A 19,514-nucleotide genomic window follows, 5' to 3' on the forward strand; every position below is an offset into this window, starting at 1 on the left:
GGGTTTCCAAAGGTACCCCACATACATGTCTGAAGCCTAGATTTGGGACAGCACAAGATCAGACATGCACGTTCACTGGAGAAGCTTGTCTCTCAGGTCACTGAGGGAAAGCTATACCGGCAACATACACCACTGGGGAGGCTGCTGCTTGAGGCCATTGCCCCCTGGGCTCCCATGGGGAAAAGAGCACGGTTGGCTTAGTTGGCTACAGAGTAACATTACTTTTGTATTTATGGTTTGCTTCCCTTTGTACTTCTGATCTATACTTGTTTTCGTTTTCAAACACAGATGATCAGTTCCCACTTTTGAATACACTTTCAAATCTTTTGAACTGAAGTTTCAAATCTTGTTAAATCGGTAAACTGTTTACTGTATTCTCTCAAGGCCTTTCCTCCTCTCGGGATCACAGAGTGATTCCTGGAAGAGGGTGAGGGGTTCCTATGTCATGCTCATGTGCAGAAGAAAGCCTGTTGGGATGTTGGGAACTGAGTTGTGGGGATGGCCTGGCTTCTGGCTGGAGTCTACCTCCCTCATTTCTTCCCATTTGCAGACGTTCAGTGATATGTATATAAGAGAAAGGGAAACGGCTTACTTGAAATAGAGGTAATGTGCCAAGATAAATCACAGGAGTCATGAGAACATGAGATATGGCAAATAACATGCTGGGCTTAATACCTTTTAAGTGTAGTACACAAATCATTCTCAGTGTTATGATGTAGGAGAAATAGAAATGAGGTGGCACAATAGTTCCTGCCTTGTGGTCCTGTGGTCTGTGGAGGCCACATCAGGTTCCAGTACAGACAAAGGCCTTGGAGGTTTTAGCTTTCCATAGGCAAGGGGAACAGATGATACATTTGAAAACAAATAGGAATATGAGGTAAGGACCTCAAAAGAAATCGTGTGGTAGAATTAGAGGGGCAGTAACAGAGTAAGTTTGCAAAGTAGTAGGTAACCCCAAAATAAATAATGTTGATGTTGTTTTTATCATTGCACTAGAAAAAATTTAAAGTATGTGTATATAAGTAGGCAATAATATGGGATATTTGAAAACAACCTAATTAATGAAATTCAGTGAGATCCCAGTACTACTTTTGTGGTTTTAAATCTGTTAAAAGGCTTTCAAATCTTCATCTGTTAGCTGTTTGCAAATAGTTTGTTTGCTTCTTGCTAACTGCACTATTGTATGGACAACTGAATAGTTGAAATTGGCAGACAGAGTGTGTACAGTGAATAAACTGGTCAACAAGCTTTATGACAAACTCTTTATTCCAAATAAACTTCTTTCTTCCAAATAAAGTCCTTCTAGAAGATTTTTTTTTGACTAACATAAAGACTTCTTAGGATTTTTATGAATCAGTTTATATTTGCAGTGATTTAGTTGGCAGAACATTTGGGAGTTGTCAGGACATAGGCCCTGCTTGCTTGTGCTGGACTGTGCCTGCAGGGAAGCATGACCAGTACTGCCCCAGGCAGCCCAGGACCCTACTCTGACCCCAAGAGAGCAAAGAGTCCTTGGAATCCAAGGGATACGACCATCCAGCTGCCCCCCTTTTCTGGCCCATCTTCCCTGCATACCCAGAATTCTAGAATTCCCTGCCTGGAGGGCATGCACAGCCTCTTCTGTGGATATATTCCCTGGAGGGTGTGGAAGTACAAGCTGGGATGTCAACCTGGGCTGGGATGTCTGCAGCTGGTGGCATATGAGGCTTTGTTTTTACAGAGACTAAAGGAGTAGGGTATGGAAAAGTAGGGAGCTTTCAATAAAAATTAGGCACAAGCTTGTCTCTGACTTATATCCCCTAAAATGTAGTGGCAACGTCACTGTTGTTACAATCTTCTGCAAATTTCTGAAATGCCCTCTAGGAAGTAACAGTACTACTGTTCTAAGTAAGAAGGCTGATTTTTTTTCTAATAGATAAACTTTCTCTGAAGATGACATCAAACAAATCCCAGAGATGTTTTGTGCTATGATATCAATAGAATAAAAGTGTCTAATTTTCAAAGGTGCTTACTTTGAAGAAAAACTCATTGAAATGTGTAAGTTCTGATACTTTTGATAAAAACCAATAGGCTTTTAAAAACCAATTAGTTTTTTAACCAAAAGAAAAAAATGTCAGAGCAGATTGGGATAATTTATGAAATTTTTATCACGTCAAGTAATGTGGTATGATATATTCAGTCAAGAGTCAGGTAAACTGTATTTTAGTTTCAGCATTTCTGTGAAATAGCTGAATTATTTGGGCCTTGATCTCCTAGGGTTTCAGTTTTGATGTCTATTAAACAAGAGAGGTTGAACAAGATGCCCTCTAAGCTTTTTTCTATATTTACAAGTCCAAGATTTTTGTACAAGCCATGTTATCTCAGATATGTGACCAAAAAATCATCAAATCAAAGAGTGTCAATTGTAAGTTGTATCGTTAATTTGTGTACCATTAAGAAAGAGACACATTACTACAGGCCAATATCACTGATGAACATAGATGCAAAAATCCTTAACAAAATTCTAGCAAACAGAATCCAATAACATATTAAAAAGATCATACATCATGACCAAGTGGGCTTTATCCCAGGGATGCAAGGATTCTTCAATATTCACAAATCAATTAATGTGATACACTACATCAACAAATTGAAAGATAAAAACCATATGATTATCTCAATAGATGCAGAGAAAGCCTTTGACAAAATTCAACATCTATTTATGATAAAAACCCTCCAGAAAGCAGGCATAGAAGGAACATACCTCAACATAATAAAAAGTCATATATAATAAACCCACAGCAAACATTATCCTCAATGGGGAAAAATTGAAAGCATTTCCCCTAAAGTCAGGAACAAGACAAGGATGCCCACTCTCACCACTACTATTCAACATAGTTTTGGAAGTTTTAGCCACAGCAATCAGAGAAGAAAAAGAAATAAAAAGAATCCAGATTGGAAAAGAAGTAAAACTCTCACTGTTTGCAGATGACATGATCCTCTACATAGAAAACCCTAAAGACTTCACCAGAAAATTACTAGAGCTAATCAATGAATATAGTAAAGTTGCAGGATATAAAATTGCATTCCTATATACACTAGGAAATCCCTTGCATTCCTATACACTAACAATGAGAAAACAGAAAGAGAAGTTAAGGAAACAATTCCATTCACCATTGCAACAAAAAGAATAAAATACTTAGGAATTAATCTCTCCAAAGAAACAAAAGACCTATATATAGAAAACTATAAAACACTGATGAAAGAAATCAAAGAGGACACAAACAGATGGAGAAATATACCATGTTCATGGATTGGAAGAATAAACATAGTGAAAATGAGTATATGACTCAAAGCAATTTGTAGATTTAATGCAATCCCTATCAAGCTACCAACAGTATTTTTCACAGAACTAGAACAAATAATTTTACAATTTGTATGGAAATACAAAAATCCTCAAATAGCCAAAGCAATCTTGAGAAAGAAGAAAGGAACTGGAAGAATCAACCTGCCTGACTTCAGGCTCTACTAGAAAGCCACAGTCATCAAGACAGTATGGTACTGGCATAAAGACAGAAATATAGATCAATGGAACAAAATAGAAAGCCCAGAGATAAATCCATGCACCTATGGACACCTTATCTTTGACAAAGGAGGCAAGAATATACAATGGAGAAAAGACAATCTCTTTAACAAGTGGTGCTGGGAAAACTGGTCAACCACTTGTAAAAGAATGAAACTATAACACTTTCTAACACCATACACAAAAATAAACTCAAAATGGATTAAAGATCTAAATGTAAGACCAGAAACTATAAAACTCCTAGAGGAAAACATAGGCAAAGTACTCTCTGATGTAAATCACAGCAGGATCCTCTATGACCCACCTCCCAGAATAATGGAAATAAAAGCAAAAATAAACAAATGGGACCTACTTAAACTTAAAAGCTTTTGCACAACAAAGGAAACTATAAGCAAGGTGAAAAGACAGCCCTCAGATTGGGAGAAAATAATAGCAAATTAAGCAACTGACAAAGATTTAATCTCAAAAATATACAAGCAACTCCTGCAGCTCAATTCTAGAAAAATAAGCGACCCAATCAAAAAATGGGCCAAAGAACTAAACAGACATTTCTCCAAAGAAGACATACAGATGGCTAACAAACACATGAAAAGATGCTCAACATCATTCATTATCAGAGAAATGCAAATCAAGACCACAGTGAGGTACCATCTCATGCTGTCAGAATGGCTGCTATCCAGAAGTCTACAAGCAATAAATGCTGGAGAGGTGTGGAGAAAAAGGAACCCTCTTACACTGTTGGTGGGAATGCAAACTAGTACAGCCACTGTGGAGAACAGTGTGGAGATTCCTTTAAAAACTGGAAATAGAACTGCCATATGACCCAGCAATCCCACTGCTGGGCATACACACCAAGGAAATCAGAATTGAAAGAGACACATGTACCCCAATGTTCATCGCGGCACTGTTTACAATAGGCAGGACATGGAAGCAACCTAGATGTCTATCGGCAGATGAATGTATAAGAAAGCTGTGGTACATATACACAATGGAATATTACCAAGCTATTAAAAGGAATGCATTTCAGTTGGTTCTAATGAGGTGGATGAAACTGGAGCCTATTATTCAGAGTGAAGTAAGCCAGAAAGAAAAGCACCAATACATTACACTAATGCATATATATGGAATTTAGAAAGATGGTTAACAATAACCCTGTATATGAGACAGTAAGAGAGACACAGATGTATTGAACAGTCTTTTGGACTCTGTGGGAGAAGGCGAGGGTGGGATGATTTGAGAGAATAGCATTGAAAAATGTATATTATCATATGTGAAAAAGATCACCAGTCCAGGTTCAATGCATGAGACAGGGTGCTCAGGGCTGGTGCACTGGGATGACCCTGAGGGATGGGTTGGGGAGGGAGGTTGGAGGGGGGTTCAGGATGGGGAACACATGTACACCCATGGCTGATTCATGTGAATGTATGGCAAAAACCACCACAATATTGTAAAGTCATTAGCCTCCAATTAAAATAAATTTTAAAAATCCTAAAATTATAAAAAAAAAAAAAACCACATTGCCTATCATAATTTTAAGACTATTGACTGTAAGAAGCATTCTAATTTAGAGGTGTAAAGATATTTAAAAGGATATCTTAAATATCTAATATACAGTAAATCATATTTATCTAAGCATTCTTCATAGAGTCCTGCAGAGTACCTATCACATCTAGTCATTCATTTATTCATTCAATAGGTAAATACAAATTTGCTGTCTGCTGTATTTCTGGCTGTGCATGTATCAACATGTATTGAATAATGGAATTTTATAAGTATATATACTTGCCTTTCATAACATCAACATGAACATGATGCTGGAGATACTGGCAAAAAATCAGCTTGAAGAGAGCAGCAAAATTGTCCTCTTTGGAGAACAGCAGAATCACCAGAACTTTAATCTTTATTTGCTTCACAGGCATTTGTACTGATAAAAGGAAGGCAGGTAAATAAGGATTCCCAGATCAGTTTTAGTAATCAAGGTGCCTTGGTTACTTTCTTCACATTTCTATGAAAATCTTTTTGAAAGAAGAACTTAATTTCATAACTAATGAAAGTGCTCCTTCAACTGTCATTTCTTTTCCACTAGGAATGAGTGTTCTATGAAACACTTTTAAACTATATCATATAAAATAATTTTACATGACTTACTATCATGCTATATTGTTAAATTAATTTTTGCATGCTTAAATCTTTATACTATCCATTTGGACTTAATAGTAGCCCAAGACATAAATAAATCCTTAAAGAAACATTTTGTAAGGAATGCTACTTCCCTAGGGAGCTTACTCTCAGAGTCAGAATCTAAAGTGCACCAGTTCAGTTCAGTTCAGTCGCTCAGTTGTGTCCAACTGTTTGTGATCCCATGGAGTGCAGCATGCCAGGCTTCCTTGTCCATTACCAACTCCTGGAGACTACTTAAACTCATATCCATTGAGTCAGTGATGCCATCCAACCATCACATCCTCTGTCATCCCCGTCTCCCCCTGCCTTCGATCTTCCTCAGCATCAGAGTCTTTTCCAATGAATGAGTTCTTCACATCAGGTGGCTAAAGTATTGGAGCTTCAGCTTCAGGATCAGTCCTTCCAATGAATATTCAAGACTGATTTCCTTTAGGATTAACTGGTTTGATCTCCTTGCTGTCCAAGGGACTCTCAAGAGTCTTCTCCAACACCACAGTTCAAAATAATCAATTAAAAAAAAAAAAAAGACATCAATTCTTTGGTGCTCAACTTTCTTTATGGTTCAACTCTCACATCCATACATGACTACTGGAAAAACAATAGCTTTGAATGGATGGACTGTTGTCAGCAAAGTAGTATCTCTGCTTTTTAATATGCTGTCTAGGTTGGTCATAGATTTTCTTCCAGGGAGCAATCGTCTTTTAGTTTCATATCTGCAGTGATTTTGGAGCCCCCCAAAATAAAGTCTCTCACTGTTTCCATTGTTTCCCCATCTATTTGTCATTAAGTGATGGGGACAAATGCCATGATCTTTGTTTTTTGAATGCCGAGTTTTAAGCCAGCTTTTTCACTTTCCTCTTTCACTTTCAAGAGGCTCTTTAGTTCCTCTTCATTTTCTGCCGTAAAGGTGGTATCATCTGCATATCTGAGGTTATTGATATTTCTCCCAGCAGTCTTGATTCCAGCTTGTGCTTCATCAAGCTCAATATTTCACATGATGTACTCTGCATATAAGTTCAATAAGCAGGGTGACAATATACGGCCTTGATGTACTCCTTTCCCAATTTGGAACCAGTCCATTGTTTCATGTCTAGTTCTAACTGTTGCTTCTTGACCTGCATACAGGTTTCTCAGGAGGCAGGTCAGGTGGTCTGGTATTCCCCTCTCTTGAAGAATTTTCCACAGTTTGTTGTGAGCCACAGAGTGTAAGGCTTTGGCATGGCCAATAAAACAGAAGTAGATGTTTTTCTGGAACTTTCTTGCTTTTTCTATGATCCGACAGATGTTGGCAATTTGATCTCTGGTTCCTCTGCCTTTTCTAAGTCCAGCTTGAACATTGGGAAATTCTTGGTTCACATACTGTTGAAGCCTCGCTTGGAGAATTTTGAGCATTACTTTGCTAGCATGTGAGATGAGTGAGATTGTGTGGTAGTTTGAACATTTTTTGGCATTGCCTTTCTTTGGGATTGGAATGAAAACTGACCTTTTCCAGTCCTATGACTACTGCTGAGTTTTCTAAATTTGCTGGCATATTGAGTGCAGCACTTTCACATTTTCATCTTTTAGGACCTGAAATAGCTCAGCTGGAATTCTATCACCTCCACTAGCTTTGTTTGTAGTGGTGCCTTCTAGGGCCCTCTTGACTTTGGACTACAGGATGTCTGGCTCTAGGTGAGTGATCACACCATCATGGTTATCTGAGTCATGAAGATTTTTTTGTATAGTTCTTCAGTGTATTCTTGCCACCTTTTCTTAATATCTTTTGCTTCTGTTAGGTCCATACCGTTTCTGTACTTTATTGTGCCCATCTTTGCCTGAAATTTTCCCTTGGTGTCTCTAATTTTCTTGAAGAGATCTCTAGTCTTCCCATTCTATTGTTTGAGTCAGACTAGCCTGAGTCAGAATTGCCTATGAGTGTCCAGGAGTCTCCAGTGGAGGGGTGGGTCAACAATTTGGCCTCAGATCAAACAACAGGGAGGGAACACAGCACCACCCATCAACAGAAAATTGGATTAAAGATTTACTGAGCATGGCCCTGCCCATCAGAACAAGACCCAGTTTCCCCCACAGTCAGTCTCTCCCATCAAGAAGCTTTCATAAGCCTCTTATCCTTATTCATCAGAGGGCAGAGAGAATGAAAACCACAGTCACAGAAAACTAACCAAACTGATCACATGGACCACAGCTTTGTCTAACTCAATGAAACTATGACCCATGCTGTGTAGGGCCACCCAAGATGGATGGGTCATGGTAGAGAGTTCTGACAAAACATGGTCTGCTGGAGAAGGGAATGGCAAACCACTTCAGTATTTTTGCCTTGAGAACCCCATAAACAGTATGAAAAGGAAAAAAGATATGACATTGAAAGATGAACTCCCCAGGTCAGTAGGTGCCAAAAATGCCACTGGAGAAGAGTGGAGAAATAACTCTAGAAAGAATGAAGAGATGGAGCCAAAGTGAAAACAATGCCCAGTTGTGGATGTGACTGGTGATAGAAGTAAATTCCAATGCTGTAAAGAACAATATTGCATAGGAACCTGAAATGTTAGGTCCATCAGTTCAGTTCAGTTCAGTCGTTCAGTTGTATCTGACTCTTTGCGACCCCATGGACTGCAGCATGCCAGGCTTCTCTGTCCATCACCAACCCCTGGAGCTCACTCAAACTCACATCCATAGAGTCAGGGATGCCATCCAACCATCTCATCCTCTGTCATCCCCTTCTCCTCCTGCCTTCAATCTTTCCCAGCAACAGGGTCTTTTCCAATGAGTCAGTTCTTCACATCAGGTGGCCAAAGTATTGGAGTTTCAGTTTCAGCTTCAGTTCTTCCAATGAATACTCAGTACTGATTTCCTTTAGGGTTGACTAAAATTAGGTCGATAAATCAAGGTAAATTGGAAGTGGTCAAACATGAGGTGGCAAGAGTGAACATGGACATTTTAGGAATCAGTGCACTAAAATGGACTGGAATGGGAGAATTTAATTCAGATGATCATTATATCCACTACTGTGGGCAAGAATCCCTTTGAAGAAATGGAGTAGCACTCATAGTCAACAAAAGAGTCTGAAATGCAGTCCTTGTGTGCAGTCTCAAAAGTGACAAAATGATCTCTGTTAGCTTCCAAGCAAACCATTCAATATCACAGTTATCCAGGTCTATGCCCCAACCACTAATGCCAAAGGAGCTAAAAGTTGAATGGTTCTATGATGACCTACAAGAACTTCTAGAACTAAAACCCAAAAAAGATGTCCTTTTCATCATAGGGGACTGAAATGCAAAAGTAAGAAGTCAAGAGATACCTGGAGTAACAGGCAAATTTGGCTTGGAGGACAAAATGAAGCAGGGCAAAAACTAATAGATTTTTGCCAAGAGAATGCCCTGGTCATTGCAAACACCCTCTTCCAACAACACAAGAGATGACTCTACATATGGACATCACCAGATGGTCAGTACCAAAATCAGATTGATTATTTTCTTGCAACCAAAGATGGAGAAGCTCTATACAGTTAGCAAAAACAAGACCGATTATCCCAGGAATGCAAGGATTCTTTAATATCCGCAAATCAATCAATGTAATACACCACATTAACAAATTGAAAGATAAAAACCATATGATTATCTCAATAGATGCAGAGAAAGCCTTTGACAAAATTCAACACTCATTTATGATTAAAACTCTCCAGAAAGCAGGAATAGAAGGAACATACCTCAACATAATAAAAGCTATATATGACAAACCCACAGCAAGCATCACCCTCAATGGTGAAAAATTGAAAGCATTTCCCCTGAAATCAGGAACAAGACAAGGGTGCCCACTCTCACCACTACTATTCAACATAGTGTTGGAAGTTTTGGCCACAGCAATCAGAGCAGAAAAAGAAGTAAAAGGAATCCAGATAGGAAAAGAAGAAGTGAAACTCTCACTGTTTGCAGATGACATGATCCTCTACATAGAAAACCCTAAAGACTTCACCAGAAAATTACTAGAGCTAATCAATGAATATAGTAAAGTTGCAGGATATAAAATTAACACACAGAAATCCCTTGCATTCTTATATACTAACAATGAAAAAACAGAAAGAGAAATTAAGGAAACAATACCATTCACCATTGCAACAAAAAGAATAAAATACTTAGGAGTATATCTACCTAAAGAAACAAAAGACCTATACATAGAAAACTATAAAACACTGATGAAAGAAATCAAAGAGGACACAAACAGATGGAGAAACATACCGTGTTCATGGATTGGAAGAATCAATATTGTCAAAATGGCTATTGTACCCAAAGCAATCTACAGATTCAATGCAATCCCTATCAAGCTACCAACGGTATTTTTCACAGAACTAGAACAAATAATTTCACAATTTGTATGGAAATACAAAAAACCTCGAATAGCCAAAGCAATCTTGAGAAAGAAGAATGGAACTGGAGGAATCAACCTGCCTGACTTCAGACTCTACTAGAAAGCCACAGTCATCAAGACAGTATGGTACTGGCACAAAGACAGAAATATAGATCAATGGAACAGAATAGAAAGCCCAGAGATAAATCCACGAACCTATGGACACCTCATCTTTGACAAAGGAGGCAAGGATATACAATGGAAAAAAGATAACCTCTTTAACAAGTGGTGCTGGGAAAACTGGTCAACCACTTGTAAAAGAATGAAACTATAATACTTTCTAACACCATACACAAAAATAAACTCAAAATGGATTAAAGATCTAAATGTAAGACCAGAAACTATAAAACTCCTAGAGGAGAACATAGGCAAAACACTCTCTGACATAAATCACAGCAAGATCCTCTATGACCCACCTCCCAGAATATTGGAAATAAAAGCAAAACTAAACAAATGGGACCTAATGAAACTTAAAAGCTTTTGCACTACAAAGGAAACTATAAGCAAGGTGAAAAGACAGCCCTCAGATTGGGAGAAAATAATAGCAAATGAAGCAACAGACAAAGGATTAATCTCAAAAATATACAAGCAACTCCTGCAGCTCAATTCCAGAAAAATAAATGACCCAATCAAAAAATGGGCCAAAGAACTAAACAGACATTTCTCCAAAGAAGACATACAGATGGCTAACAAACACATGAAAAGATGCTCAACATCACTCATTATTAGAGAAATGCAAATCAAAACCACAATGAGGTACCATTACACGCCAGTGAGGATGGCTGCTATCCAAAAGTCTACGAGCAATAAATGCTGGAGAGGGTGTGGAGAAAAGGGAACCCTCTTACACTGTTGGTGGGAATGCAAACTAGTATAGCCACTATGGAAAACAGTGTGGAGATTTCTTAAAAAACTGGAATTAGAACTGCCATATGACCCAGCAATCCCACTGCTGGGCATACACACTGAGGAAACCAGATCTGAAAGAGACACGTGCACCCCAATGTTCATCGCAGCACTGTTTATAATAGCCAGCACATGGAAGCAACCTAGATGCCCATCAGCAGATGAATGGATAAAGAAGCTGTGGTACATATACACCATGGAATATTACTCAGCCATTAAAAAGAATTCATTTGAATCAGTCCTAATGAGATGGATGAAACTGGAGCCCCTTATACAGAGTGAAGTAAGCCAGAAAGATAAAGAACATTACAGTATACTAACGCATATATATGGAATTTAGAAAGATGGTAACAATAACCCTATATGCAAAACAGAAAAAGAGACACAGAAATACAGAACAGACTTTTGAACTCTGTGGGAGAATGTGAGGGTGGGATATTTCAAAAGAACAGCATGTATACTATCTATGGTGAAACAGATCACCAGCCCAGGTGGGATGCATGAGACAAGTGCTCGGGCCTGGTGCACTGGGAAGACCCAGAGGAATCGGGTGGAGAGGGAGGTGGGAGGGGGGATCGGGATGGGGAATACATGTAAATCTATGGCTGATTCATATCAATGTATGACAAAACCCACTGAAATGTTGTGAAGTAATTAGCCTCCAACTAATAAAAATAAATAAATAAATAAATAAATAAATAAATGACAAAAAAAAAAAAAAAAACAAGACCGGGAGCTGACTGTGGCTCAGATCATGAACTCCTTATTGCCACATTCAGACTTAAATTGAAGAAAGCATGGAAAACCACTAGAGCATTCAGGTATAACCTAAATCAAATCCCTTACGATTATACAGTAGAAGTGACAAATAGATTCAAAGGATTAGATCTGATAGAGTGCCAGAAGAACTATTGATGGACATTCCATGACATTGTACAGGAGGCAGGGATTAAGACCATCCCCAAGAAAAAGAAATACAAAAAGGCAAAACGGTTGTCTTAGGAGGCCTTACAAATAATTGAGAAAAGAAGAGAAGCTAAAGGCAAAGGAGAAAAAGAAAGATACACCCATTTGAATGCAGACTTCTAAAGAATAGCAAGGAGAGATAAGAAAGCCTTCCTCAGTAATCAATGCAAAGAAATAGAGGAAAACAATAGAATGGGAAAGACTAGAGATCTCTTCAAGTGCACCAGAGAAGTGAAGAATAAGGGTCACTCAGCCCCCATGTCTTCATCTAGAGAGGTTGCACTGGGACCTTAGGGAGATGGAAAAAGAATTAGCTAAAAAATGGTTGGACCCACTCTGTATAATAGAAACCATATGCAGTGATTTTAAGCCTCATTATATACAGCAGACAATGATGCTTTATCTCTCTTCAGGAAGGAACTGGCAAAACTCCTTAGTCGAAGTGCACTTTCTGTTCTTGTTCTGTTTAAATTTCCCTTCTTGAGCTGCTCTTGCCGAATGAGATGTATGATTATTTCTTATTGGCCTGTCATGCTGCAGTCCATGGGGTCGCAAAGAGTCAGACATGACTGAGCCACTGAACAGCAACAAAAATTGGCCTTTGCTTTCAGTGTCTGTTCAAAGTTTGTCTTAAGCACAGTATCCTAATCAACCTCATTTCCAAAGAGGTCCATTTTTCCTCCACTGCTGAAGGTTGCTCATCCTGAGAGTAGCTTCTCTCTGGGTTCACAAGGGCCCAGCTTCCTGGTTCTCTTGGATCAGAGCACACTGTGTTTGCTCATCAGCTAAGTCTCTTTCCCAAATTGGGATAAAGAGAGGAATTCCATGTTGAACTGAACAAAACATGCCTGTGAGGACACGTCCTGAGTCATGATTCAAAGATTGTTTCAGGCTATCAGCTCAGAGTTTCTATGCTTACCCAATTATGTTGTCCTTACCTTTGTGTGATCTACATGAGGATAAAAATTGATCACTGGTTAAATATGTTGCTTAGGGCCATTTCTATTAAATCTGAGCATCAGATACACACACTTGAATCAATTTCCTCTTACATCATTTTGACATATGATGCCCTTTCCAGACATCATTGTAAGAGTAAGAATGATCTATATTGGCTTTTCTCCTCTATAATTGTCATTGAATAGTAGTTTTCCTGAGGAATCCTAATCCATATGACTATATTTTAGATATAAATTTCTCCCCAGTGGTCCTTTGGCTATGGAGAAATTAGCAAGACTATAAAGCAGAATGCTTGAAAGAGTCTCCTTGAGGATAAGCAAGAGGGAAAGAGATTTATACTTTTCATTTAGTGGCAATACTTACTTTATGCAGTTTTATATCATTAGACCCATTAAAGGACAAGAATGTGAAATATCTCCTCCCTGAAGACAGTTCTTTGTATTTGCACAAAGTTTTCCATTCTGAGTAAACCAACCATAAGGAAGAGTCCAATATGTATGTACTTCAGTGCTCTGTTATTTCAAGGACTCTCCATTTCCCCCTTACTCTCTAGAGGGCTAAACTGTGCAGAGCTTACAGTCTTTAAGTGCATAAGTAATTGTCCTTTCTGGACAGTCTGTTTCTGAAAGTTTCCTGTAGAATCGAAGACAGAAAAGCCCAACCTATTGGTGGATTCCATCTTGTAAGCTTCCCTCACAAACCACAGACCCTAGTCTTTGTATTTATTCAATTGGACCAAGCTGCAGGAGATTTGGGGGAGTAGAATGTATTTGAGAATGTGAGTGTGTGCCAGGCAAGGAGGTTCTTTAATTTGAAATGTTATCACAAATACTTAAAAAACGCATTTCAGCTCAACCTGGACATGGTAGAGGGTTTTGTATTTCTTGGCAACATACCTGATACATCGAAGTAAAAAAAAATACACACACACACACACACACACACACACACACACACACACAGGATTCAGAGATATTTTTAGAAAAATCCTCAAACTTGGAAAAAGATGAGCATTTGATGCTCAGTAGATTCACACATAAACCTGGTGATTCTTTTGGTATCTGCATTCATCAGAAGCTATCAAACTAGATGCTGCAAGCAAACACAGTCTGATTCCCTCTGGTGGGATGTGACAGGCAGAGGGACTGTGAAGTTTTATAATAGAATTTTAGAGCATTTCCCTATTGTATACTTCAAATGACATTCTTTAAAAGGGAATTAAGAATGGTGACATGGTTGGTCAGATATCTAGGCCAGTGGTCAGTGGCAAGTGATTACTGAGGGAAGATAGAGGCTTTTCTAGGTAGACTGATGCAGTCTTTGTGAGGTCACATAGGAAGATAAGACTAGGAAATAAAGGACTTTCCTGGTAGCCCAGTGGTTAAGACACTATGCTTCCACTGCAGGGGGTGTGAGTTTGCTCCCCTGTCGGGGGAAAAAGAGCTCATATGCCACACAGTGCAGCCAAAAGAAAAGAAAAGAAAACAAATACAAACAAACAAAAGTAAAACAAACAAACAAACTCATAAAACCTAGGAGATGACTCTCTGGCTAAAGGACTGAAGTAAGATCTGGAATGACCTCTGGGTGATATCAGAGGCTAGAGGACTCTCTGAGCCTGGGTTACACCACCCATAGAAAGAGCTGAGGGCATCTGGTACCTTTCAAGATAGAGTGGCTCCAACCTGTCTCTGTAGCCCCACACAACTTCACCAACTTTACAACTTCTAGATGTAAAGTTTGGGGCTGGGGAAAGACATGTAGGGCTTACAAAAGCACCTGACAAGAGCTGTCTAGCAAACAGCTAGACCTTCTCTGAGGAGAAACAGAAACCTGGAAGAAGGTCTGAATGGTGGAGGTCTCAACCCACTGCCATCAACTTCTGAGAGGGAACTTCGTTACAAGACCCTGCCATGAAATCTGTCCAGTAGAATTGGACTCATCACTTTTCTCATAGCATATCTATGATGTCTTAAGAAGTGCACACCTGGTTTCACTGTGGGAGGCAGCAGAACTGTTATCAAGATGGCTGATGGGTTGGCCAAAGTGTCTCTGAGGTGAAAGAATGATGAGGGATGTGGTAAGGCAATGGGAAGAGGAGTAGGAAAATGGAAGAAAAAATTTATCCTCTGGAAGGAGGACTCTTCCTAGTTGTGGACAATTTAATCTAAAATGTTACTGCACCAGAAATAGGTGAAGAACTATATGGGTAATAACAATTATCATCCTGTGGTGATAAGAAAAAATATGGTATAGTCAATCTGGATTTATTTCCACCATGACCATCATCTGTTGGTGAGACTCTTAAGTCTCTTAACTCCTCTAGGGACCTCAGTTTCTCCACCTCTAAATGAGACCATTAACTCTGAAGTCTAAAGTCTCTTCCAGCTTTAACAGCCTATGTAACTGACAGAAGTGCAGCAAAGTGTTCAGTTCATTCAGTTGTTCAGTTGTGTCCAACTCTTTGTGACCCCATGAATCCCAGCATGCCAGGCCTCCCTGTCCATCACCAACTCCCGGAGTCTACCCAAACCCATGTCCATCGAGTCAGTGATGCCATCCAGCCATCTCATCCTCTGTCGTCCCCTTCTCCTCCTGCCCCCAATCCCTCCCAGTATCAGGGTCTTTTCCAGTGAGTCAACTGTTCGCATGAGGTGGCCAAAGTATTGGAGCTTCAGCTTTAACATCAGTCCTTCTGATGAATATTCAGGACTGATTGCCTTTAGGATGGACTGGTTGGATCTTCTTTCAGTCCAAGGGACTCTCAAGAGTCTTCTCCAACACCACAGTTCAAAAGCATCAATTCTTCGGTGCTCAGCTTAGTGATGGTTAATTTTATGTGTTGTCTTGATGGGGCCAAAGAATGCCCACGTATTTGGTTAATCACTGTTTCTGGGTTTGTCTGTGAGTGTGTTTTCAGGAGAGATTAGCATTTGAGCCAGTAGACCCAGTAAAGCAGATTGCCTTCCCTGAAGTGAATGGGCAGCATGCAGACAGTTGAGGGCTTGAATACATTTAATGGCAGAGAAAGGGAGAATTTGCTTTCTGCTTGGTTACTTGAACTGAGACATTGGTCTTCTCCTGTCTTCAGACTAGGACTTACACCATGGGTTTTCCTGGTCATTGGGCCTTTGGACTTGGACTAGATCTCTAGCACCAGTTCTCCTGGAGCCCCAGCTTTCAGATGATTGTGGAACTTCTTAGCCTCCAAATCACATGAACTAATTTCTTAATAATAAATCTCTTCATACACACACACACACACACACACACATCTCCTATCAGTCTGGTTTCCCTACAGAACTGAACACCTTATTCATTTGGGAAAAAGATATTGCCTGAGTGTTCTTGTCTCATTGAAAATAATTTTAGGGACTAAATATTTGATATTTTTTATCTTTGCCCTCTTCAAGTAATAATTGATTTTTAATGGATTGTTCCCAGGTAAGAATTAGAAATATTATGTCTCTGACAATGCACTACATTCAGGGCTTATAAGGTGGAGCTACTTTTTGCAGCTAGTTCCTTGATGAGAATTCAGCAGGAGGAGCTCTTCAGCTGTGAGAACAGCTGTTAGGGGGGTAGGTCATCAGCAGGCTCTGTGGCACTCAAGAAAATAAAATTTTCCCTTCAGTGACCTGCCTCGTAAGAATGGATGGACCCTTCTCTGATAGCCTGATTGTTTCAGCATACAGTCATAGTATCAACGTACAGTATCAGCATACAGTCAAGGGAATCAGGAACCCACCTATCTGTCAAATCCCTCTGTAGGTCATGTACAGGTGGCCGGTGGTGGTTTAGTTGCTAAGTCATGTCTGACTCTTGCGACCCCATGGACTGTATCCCACCAGGCTCCTCAGTCCATAGGATTCTCCAGGCAAGAATACTGGAGTGTGTTGCCATTTCCTTCTCCAGGGGATCTTCCTGACTCAGGGAACAAACCTGCGTCTCCTGCACTGCAGGCAGATTCTTCACCAACTGAGCTACTAGGGAAGCCTGTACAGATGGCTAACTGCCCATAAGAGTCTGGTGTGGTAAGGTCCAAAGGACTGGAACAGCTGATTATTTAACAAATGTGGTTGCTTCCACTGGCTTTCTTGGTCACAAAGCCCAATGAGGGAAGAAGGCATGGAGCCACAGATGCAGGCATGTAAAGAGTCAGTGGGAAGTCATGTAGCTTAGGGTGCTAGTGAGGGCATATCCTTAGTGAGCTCTCATTTCTAGAAGATGTGCCGGCTGCTAGCTAACTCTGCCAGATGCTAGTGGAATCCTTCGGGGCAACATGATGTTTCTCTGGCTGTCATGTGATTTATTTATTTTTTCACTTACCTATTTATTTGTTTGATGGAGGATGCCACAGGGCTTTGAGTGGTCTCAATCAAATGATCAGTTTGCTGCAACTAAAAAAGATTCCACAAGCCGCAAGGGAGATCCTGTGTGCTGCAACTAAAACACAATGCAGCCAAATAAATAAAAAATAAATGATCACTTTGCTCATGAGGTTTCTGACCTTTTGTGGTGGGTTTAGATTTCTATCCTGCAGGGTTGTCATTAAAGGAAAACAAGGATGCTCTGCGCTTTTGAGGGCACTTGTCTCTTATTCTCATGCCCCTTTCTGTGTCAGGCTGTTCCTGCTCCTCTGGGCATGGCCTCTCTGTGGTCCCACTGCCTCCTCCCTCCCACCCTCCACAACTGCTTGCAGCTCCTCCACGTGCGCTTTGGAAGTAGTGTGGTGACTTCATCTCTATCGTGTGTGATAATGACTTGTTTTATTTCTCCAGGGGCATCTGTATTCAAATAGGGCAATATATATATACTTATATATTACTTATATATATTTCTATGTAAAAAGGAGAATTCAGGCAAAAGTCCAGGGGTACACTGAGGAGTTCTTATAGAGTGGGGCTCATACTGCATTCTTCAAATTACATGATGTGAGGCTTTTAACCCCAGTCAAACATGGCTGAGCCTGCCTTACTCTACCCAGATGTTTTATAGAATTGCCTAGGAAATAGCCAATGAAAATTTGAATTTATGTTTCTTAAATTATGGGGTGATGGATCTTTTTAAGAATTTGTTAAGTGCCATGGACCCTATCTCCAGTTAAATGTACATAGTCACACATATCCACAGTTTTAGGAGGGTTACCAGATTTTCCAGAGCTCAACTTGGGATTCCAGGGTTAGAGAAAGATTGGTATTGGTAGTAAACAGACCTGGATTTGAGGTTCCACTGTGGAATCTTGGGCAAAATCCTTCTGTTCCTATGGACTATTTCAAACCTTGGACTTTACCGGTGGTTCTCAACTAGGGACAGTACTGCAGGCATATTTTACCCTCACACTATCCAGAACATATCTGAGCCTGGGGGACAGGAAAATGATGTTTTGAAAGATATCCCCAGGTGAGTTGATATGCCCCAAAAGTTTGAGAACCACGAGGCAAGAAGACCTCTAAGATGACTTCTGGCTCTGGTGTTCTACAACTCTGAGGTTTTGCTCGAGAAATTTTGCACTCCATAAGGTGGAGAGGCTGCTCTGCCAAGAACTAGGGCACAAGGAAAAGGGTGGCAGGACAGAGAAGGCCAGAAGCAGGGCTTTCCCTTTCTTACAACTTTGCTCCATTGTTCAGTGAAGGTAAATGGTGGGAAGGGAGCAGAACCCTTCTACATTCTCTTTTCCTTGAGAGCTCAGTGAACTGAGGGTTTATCTGTTTAATCTTGAGAGGATGGAGAATCCAAGATATCTTTATTTTTTGAAAGCCAGTGTACTTGGCATATTATAGATACAGAATAAATGTTTTTGGATGAAAGAAATTTATTTCCCATTAATTACCTTTTAAAGTAGATAATGTGATGAATTCCTGCTGTCCCATTCTGGTTGAGAATCATCAATATTGTCTAAGGTTTTATTTTACTGAAATCATTGAGATAGATATTAATTTAGTGATTAGTTGAAATTCAAGGAATATTTACTGAGCTCTTATTACATGCTTGACACACAGTTTTCAATGTAGTAGAGATTTGAGAAGAGAGTTTATAGTCCTGTGCTAAACCCAAAACCCATCTGTAAGTACTAACTATTGAAAAAATATACTGTCCATTTATGCTTTTCCTCCATGCTCCAGAATGGGGTATATGAACCCTACAAAAGGACTTCCCTGGAGGTCCAGTGGTCAAGACTCCACACTTCCACTACAGGGAGCACAGATTCAATCCCTGGTTAGGGAACTAAGATCTCGCATGCCATGTGGCATGGCCAATAAATAAATGTGTAAGCCACATTCTGAAAAAGTCATGGTTTAGAGAAGAAATACTTTGAAAGATATGTATATATATTTTTTAATCCTTTGTCATTCACCTGTTTGGACTGTTCTGGAGTTTTTACAGCTGAATGTTCTTGTGGCTTCTTGCTGAGGGTCCCAGTCATATATGTGTGTTTTAGGCCAATGGAACAGCCCATTTGTCATATAATTGAGCCAGTTTCACCAAAAGCCTTATCTCTCTGTCTACCATTACAGGAAATAACTCTATCAAA

At 39.7% G+C, this 19,514-nt stretch overlaps 1 protein-coding gene and 1 pseudogene across 2 annotated transcripts in view; one reads left to right on the plus strand and one right to left on the minus strand.

The window, feature by feature from the left end:
* The window catches only part of KCNAB1 (potassium voltage-gated channel subfamily A regulatory beta subunit 1), a 443,265-nt gene that overhangs the window by 58,712 nt on the left and 365,039 nt on the right, over positions 1 to 19,514 (plus strand). The gene's annotated exons all lie outside the window — the stretch shown is intronic.
* On the minus strand, positions 84 to 211 carry LOC122676253 (annotated as a pseudogene).

Source organism: Cervus elaphus, chromosome 19 (genome assembly GCF_910594005.1).
Source record: "Cervus elaphus chromosome 19, mCerEla1.1, whole genome shotgun sequence".
Taxonomy (NCBI): Eukaryota; Metazoa; Chordata; class Mammalia; order Artiodactyla; family Cervidae; genus Cervus; species Cervus elaphus.